The 7,421-nt window shown below is 38.5% G+C and overlaps 1 protein-coding gene across 14 annotated transcripts in view; it reads right to left on the bottom strand.

Annotated features, from left to right (window-relative positions):
• PPFIA3 (PTPRF interacting protein alpha 3) overlaps nucleotides 1-6,664 on the bottom strand; it is a 511,511-nt gene extending 504,847 nt beyond the window's left edge. For 12 of the 14 annotated variants that reach the window (XR_011922901.1, XR_011922900.1, XR_011922902.1 and 9 more), the window contains exon 1: nucleotides 5,720-6,664. The gene's annotated coding sequence lies outside the window, so the exon portion shown is untranslated. The remainder of the gene's footprint in view (nucleotides 1-5,719) is intronic. The other 2 variants (XM_072427375.1, XM_072427376.1) reach the window with 2 other exon arrangements.
• Nucleotides 6,665-7,421: the final 757 nt, after the last annotated feature.

The following is a 7,421-nucleotide window of genomic DNA, read 5'->3' as shown; positions in this document are numbered from 1 at the left end:
GATCTCCTTTCCAATCTCCCAGGACACACAGTTTAAAAAGACAATTGTGATTGTTTTTAAGCTGTTCCTTCCTCTGAATTTTATTTGTGACACGGCAGACCCGCTACATGCGCCTGAACTGTTTTATCAGTTGAAAAATGCACTGCACTTTTGCACAGTACTCATTAAGGTAAGTTTGTATTTTTTTGTGTATATTGCATGTTTTGCTTCATATGCACTCATGTATGTATAGACATGAGTGCACATAAACCCAAACATGTATGTTTGCATTTAGATGTGTGTAAAAGGTGCAAAGAGGGCTTTTTGGACCATATTGCTTCACATTGCAAAGATTGCCGATCGCCATTCTATGATTTTGGATATCATGGGCTTGGCTACAAGCAACATTTATGGAGGATATTGCTTCTGGTTAAAAGAAGGAATCCACCTATATGTGCTTCCAACTACCAAGATGAGATGAGTAGGTCAATTATATATAGTGGGCCAGGATCTAAAATGCCATTCAAATCTGCAAAATCACCCTGAAGGGATGGAAAAGCAAGAAAATGTTTGGCACAAAGTGGATTTGGCCGTGGAACTTTGATATACTAGTACTATTTGTTTTGTGTAAACACCTAAATAATGCATCCACTCCAGTATTTACGAGCAGAAGTTAAGCAACAACACAACATCTGTTCATTTCTAAGAGTGCCTGACCCTGCTTGTGAGCTTGGCAATCAATGTGCTTTGATGTTGTGCTTGGCAACCTGGACCTCCTTTCATCACCATCAGGTGTGTTACAATGAGTATGCAACTCAGCTAGACAACTAAATGACAACAAGTTTGGACAGAAAGTGTAAGTGTGTTTGTATACAATCGTGCTAAGATCAGGCAGCACAGCACAATGACAACAAACCTATAACACTACCACAAATGAACAGAAGAGTTGTGTGGCAGCAAATCAATATGAGTGCAAGTGTCAGAGTAATACATATGTACATAATACATTCAAAAACCAATATGTGACTTTGCAAATAAGACAAAGGCAAACAGGGGGTTCAAGTAGTAGTTTGGAGTGGAAAGCATGCACACATTTGTCATTAATATTAGTTAAAAAAAATGACAAAACATTGCAGGAGATTTGCTAAACAACAGAAACTGTCATTACAAACCAAGCACAAAAAAATGCAGCAAAAGACGAAACTAACAATAATGAGGATTACAAAGTCACATCAATGCATAACATCCAAGCAAGTTTACTTGATGACGACACCCCCCTGCAAACCAGTCCAGTTAAATAATAATAATGAAAATGCATATGTTTTTATATGCATTTTAATGTATTTTGACATATATACACACAAGTGAAATCACTAAATGTTTTTTTAAACCACCTTTGACAATAATCATTTCTTTAATTATTTGATTTCTATCAAGCCAAACTACAATGACATTTTAATTGGATCACAAATGCTTGGTGACAAATCTTTACAATTCATACTATTGTGTGATGACATATTATGAACTGTTAACTAGTATATATACAGCTTGGTCTCACTTAGGTTTGCAGTGTTGCAAAGCAAACCAAAAAGTATGAAAACAGTGCAAGAAATGTAACAATAAATAATTAAATATGTTAATGAGTACAATGTAACCTAAAAAAGGACCACTTACCCAAAAGAAGATGAAGCATTAAAGATTCTAATTGACCTGTAATGGACTGTAGATGCGCACAGAACAGAGAGCAGGTGTGCGCTAATTAATTGATATGATCTCACCATTAGTGTAACAGATCCTCCTTAATCGCGCAGCTGAAATCTAATCGCCTTAATTGGCAGAGTCGCAACCCCTATTGCTCATTGCTCTTATCAAGGCAGGAATCCGGCTGGCAAGTGAAGGCGCGTGTACTAGCACTCGGCTCCGGACCGCGGGAAACCGGCTTGTATGTTGGCGCGAGCGTACGCGCATTTCATTGATGAATCAGGGCCAATGTATCTAGGTAGAATACTGCTTACAAGGCCACTGCTGTAATGTGTATTTATGTCTACTTGTCACTAGAGGGCAGTATGAGACTATAGTTTCCATATGGAGGGCAGTCAGCTGACTGCTGGATCCTCTGACAGGATGGAATGATCAAAGCATTCCAAGCATTCACAGCAATCTTGATCACCAATATTGAGATTGAGTAAACCTGGCTGGGGCTTATTTGCACTGCTTATCTCATACGAGATAACTCGGCTGGGGTAGACAAAAGGTTAATGTAAAGTAAACATTTTTCATTAACATTTGCCTTTTATCTTCACTGTGCCTTTTTACATGCTTTAGCAAAACTACCTTCTAAAGAATGCTGGAGTGCTGGATTATGATATACTGGCCAAAGGAAAAGATACCCAAAAATAAAATGTGATACATTACAATACACAAGCAAGCCCTTCAAGGGGCCATGTTTTCTTTTTTCAGACTTTTTTCTCTCTATTTCCATCTGGTAATCCTTTAAGCAGACCAAAAATACCATTTTTACCTCACATAAAAGGGCTTAACCTTTTTTTTCCAAAAAAAAAAAAAGGGGGGGAGGTAATGTCCCTCCCCTTCTCCAATGTTGGGCATGTGCAGAAGCAGATTTTTCTTCATGGGGAAAAATGCTGATCTCATGCATCTGTGCAATGAGATTGGCATTCCCCTCCCATCTAATGCATGCTACATCACCTGATCTTGCAACGTATGCAGAAGAAGGGGAAAGAAGACGGTGGCACCCAGTGCCTCTTTCGATCCAGGAGGAGTTGACAGATCTGCTTTACCTAAAAACACCTAAAAACTCCAGGATGGACTTTAAATATGCCTGGGTTGATGGAATTAGTAGCATGGCAAAAGATTTTATTTTGGGAATCAATGCTAAGGAGTGGCAAAGACACATTTCTTGCAAACAATCACAGGTACGTTCAGATTTTGCTAAAAATTGTATTAGTCTGTCAAAAAGCCCACCACTCCTAGCTAGACTTCCTAGTGAAAACCAGGCTGCCTCTTTATATTCTGAAACTTGGCTTTCTCTACGGCATACATTCAAATGTCTACTACAACAAAGATTACACAACTGTATGCTGCCTTTCAGAAACAAGAAAAAAGAAAAAAAGGAAAAAAAATGTACAATAAAATTTAGGTAAAACGAATGAAGAAATACACAAAATCCTAAGTACAAGGTAAATCAATCCATCACATCCAATCAGAATTCTAATATGTTGGTACTGTATTTTATCAAAGAAAAATGGTGAAATTAGGTTGATCGAATTATTGTTCATACACATCTGTATGCACAATAATAATGTAGGTACCGTGTTTCCCCGAAAATAAGACACTGTCTTATATTTTTTGGGCTTCCAAAAACACACTAGGTCTTATTTTCAGGGTAGGTCTTATATACTTTTTTTTAATGAAAAAAAAAACCACTTACCATATTCATGTATGAATATAGCCATAAAAAAGGCACATTTGTGGTTAACGTATTAAGGTGCTTTAACACTGATCCACAGATGCAGCACAGTGCACCAGAAAAGATACGGTAACCCACAGGTGCACTGTACAGCATCTGTGGATCTGTGTAAAATCAGCACTCAGTGGATGTGGCCGGGGCAATGATTGTTCACATTTTTCTACTAGGTCTTATTTTCGGGGTAGGTCTTATATTAGGGCAGGTTGGGGGAAAAGTGCTAGGTCTTATTTTCGGGGTAGGTCTTATTTTCGGGGAAACACGGTAGATCCTAATTCTATGCATTTCACATATTACAGATTTGCTTTTGTGTGATCACATCTGCTTATGGTTCTACCAACTCATGCACGTTCACATCCCAGAATGGGATGGGGAGTTAAGAAAGGTCCCATTTTCACTCTCAGTGCTTAGTAACAAACTCAGTATAGTTTGGTTTTCTATCTGGAGGAACTATACATAATCCTATATACATAGCAAAGGCTAAATCTAATTTAAAGTAGAACTTAAGTAGCTTTACTACACAGTTGTAGAAGATTTTCCTCACTTAGATTTAGATTAGACTCACTTCCTGACTGATGGACATCCAAACATCACCTATCCCTTCCCTCCCCAGCAACAGCAAATATGACTCCCCAAGAACACTAACTACTCCAGAGTGACACAATCCATCAAGGCAATTTTAGATTTGCACCATAATGTTGTGTCTTGGGATTCTGTCACTACTGATCCTTATGGATGTATTGGAATATTTAAACAAACCACAAAATGTAAAAATGAAGTTCACAGTAGAAACAAAACTTCAATACAAATATTTTAAATGATTCAGTCCAATGAAAGATTCTAATCGGTGGATGTGAATTCCCGCAGGTTAAGCATTTGTTCTGATGAATAATATAAAAATAAAACATTTACGTGTCTTGATTCATAATATAAAGATAAAAAATTAATGTGTGCCTATTTCTTTCTCCTTAGTATGCCGCAGCTGAGCATGTCTGAATTTAGAAGAAAAAAAAAATTGATATGTATTGGTGACACAAACAAACTGAACTGTATGTTAGTTAATATATTTTTACAGTAATAGTACTAAAAGTCTTATAAAGATTTTTCATTGCATAACTGTGACAAACCAGGAGTGATCCAGATTCACAGAAATTAGAGGTGCAATATGCATTTCGGCCAAGGAGACAACACCGCCTTCTAACGAGACACACCTATATGAATGCAGTGAGCTGCCAGCTGATGAGGGAGGGGTCTGAAGATGAAAGTGACAGCAAAGATGGAAAATAGGTGGAGAGACATATTAGGATACATAAAGGAAAACGGACAAGCCCACAATATTCCCATGGCACATACATCAATCAAGAACAAAAACAACACAAAATACCAAGAATGACATTTTCTAGAAGAAAAAAAAAAAAAAGAATATAGCAAAAGACATGTAAATACATAAACAGTGAATACATTCTTCTATTTTACACAAATATTTATATATATATATATATATATATATATATATATATATATATATATATATGACATTGACATATAAAAACCATGTTTTCTATGTATTTGTGCAACAATGTATCACAAAGAGCATATATCCATATAGTAGGCACACATAAAATCAAGGAAAGCAGGCGGCAGATATGCATCTTGATTTATCAAGTGTTTCAAGAAATCATAGGAAAACTGTTAAATCCAAATGATAGTTTCTACAAGGAAACCAGAAAACAAGGAAGATGAGAATGATGCAGACATAAATGGGATGGAACACAATGGCATTAATGGGGGGAGGGTTGCAACATTGCTTGTCAAGGAAGGCAGAGAAGGATGCGATCAGAGAGTAGCATAGCACGACATGCAGAAATAGAAGAGGACAGTTGATAATGCTCTAATAATCTCCCCACTGGTGAAAGGGCCTGCAAACCACTAAAGAGATGTAGGGGGGCAAACTGCAAATGGGTGGGCTGATAAAATAGCAGGTGAAGAATGGAGTGAACGATGTTAATGAATCAGAAGCTTCCATAGAAGACTAGAAAAGACATAGCCCTCTATGGAAACGCCTTAAATAAGCCACTGGTTAACAATATGATTGAAAGGAAGCAGACATATTCTCTTACTCTCAGTATGTCTGTGTTACACAGCAGATTTGAAAAAGAGCGATACTGATTGCAAATCCCATCTCCATCCACTCTATAGATGAACTGGTGCAAGGAGGTGCTGTCAATCATCCATCCCCTCTCCCCGATAACTTACTTGATCTCTTCACGACAGGCCTTTCTGGCATTCTCTTTATCTTGAGAGGCTGTGGCTCCAAGATTCCATTCGTCTCTAATAATGTAACCTGCTTAGGCAGGGCCCTCTTCTCCTGTTTGCTGATACTATGGTCTCGATGCGGGATTTCTAATTTTTTATTATTCCAGTGTATAGAGAAGCCTACTGTTAGCGGTTCATATCTACAAACGTGAAACACGATGAATCTTCCTCGCACTTGCAACCCCTTAAATAGCCGTGTATCTGTAATCTAGTGGAACAGAGTTTATAATAACCCGTAAAGATTTGAACGTACAGAGCTGCAAAATACGGTAAACAATATATCACTCTTTCCTAAATACTCCCACAACGTGGTCTATATTCCCTTATAAACATAACTAGCATTCATCTTGTCCTTGATCTCACTCTGAGATTGTAAGCATCACCCACTCCTGCATTAGTCTCTTTTTAGCATCACCTGTGCCTCTTGCTCCTGGATGTCTTCTTTCTGTGTTTTTTTATTCCCCCTTTCAAACGTCAACGGTGGACTCCTCTGATGTCGCCTGTGACAGTCAGAGCTGCAGCTTGAGTCTTGAAGATGCAGATTCCCAACCAAAGCAGTCAGTGATCGGGATACCAAAGTCGGTCCTCCTCAGTTCCATTATCCCTTACGATCCCTGATACCCCGCTCCTCCCACCGTTTAGACAACGAGGTGCTTTTGAGCACCCCTTTTCCTATCTCTGCCAAAGCAGCACCTCCCTGATACATCGTCTCCGCCCTCCATCAGCCAGAAATACGCCTTCTTCAGCCTATCACTACCCACAAAGAAACCTGAGCCTTTCCTAACACCTACAGAGGCGTGGCTCCAAAGATTAAATGGCGTGAGCGGCTACCTATAGCAAAGAAAGTTGTGAAGGCGTGCCCATCTGCCAATCAGAAACTGGGTAGGGCGGAATGAAATTTACCAGATGATGTCATTCTGAGCATAGTGAGGTTGTTTAAAGGGAAGGCATCTATATGGGTGGGGGTGCAAGTAGCAGGGAGTTTTTGAGGTAGTTCTACAGCTGCAAAAGCGTGATTATGTATATTACTTTGTGTGATGCTATTTAGCTCGGCAAAAAGTGTTATATGTAAATGCGATCCATAAAAAACGAGTGTTAGAGCTATGCCATTATTCACAGGGCTTTTTTTCTCTATGCAGTACCCCAGTAAATTGCTGTTTATAATGATAGTAATGTTGCCCAGTTATGGCTTTAGACCTTTTTGTGATAACAGTGTCTGTTCTTTTAGGGGGTCTCCAAACAGACCATCAGAGATGAGACAGTAGATCCTAATTAAGATAAATTATTGTTGCAACAGAAAAAAACAAATGCTTAGCAGTTAAAGCAAAGAGATTCTAACTAAAACCAGGAAATATATCAGTCTTTATAGGCATACAGATTAACTCCTGTATAGGAGGGCTTAAGCGGTCATCTAATTGTCTTTAAGCAGATTGTCCAATGTTGTATACTCGGAAGTCCACATAAGCATAAAAGTTTACAAAAAGGTAATGGGGTGAATAAACCACATGTCTAACACTTTTGGTACAAAAATGACTGTCCACCATCTTGGATTCTTGTTAAAACTGGTATTACCCGCACGGGTCTCTTATCAGCCTTTAAGGCCATCCTGTGCTCAGCTTTCAGGGTCATTCTGCTGACTGTT

The sequence above is a fragment of the Pyxicephalus adspersus genome, chromosome 11 (genome assembly GCF_032062135.1).
Source record: "Pyxicephalus adspersus chromosome 11, UCB_Pads_2.0, whole genome shotgun sequence".
NCBI lineage: Eukaryota > Metazoa > Chordata > Amphibia > Anura > Pyxicephalidae > Pyxicephalus > Pyxicephalus adspersus.
The sequence above is the reverse complement of the archived record's forward strand: the minus strand, read 5'-3'. Positions and strand labels throughout refer to the sequence as shown.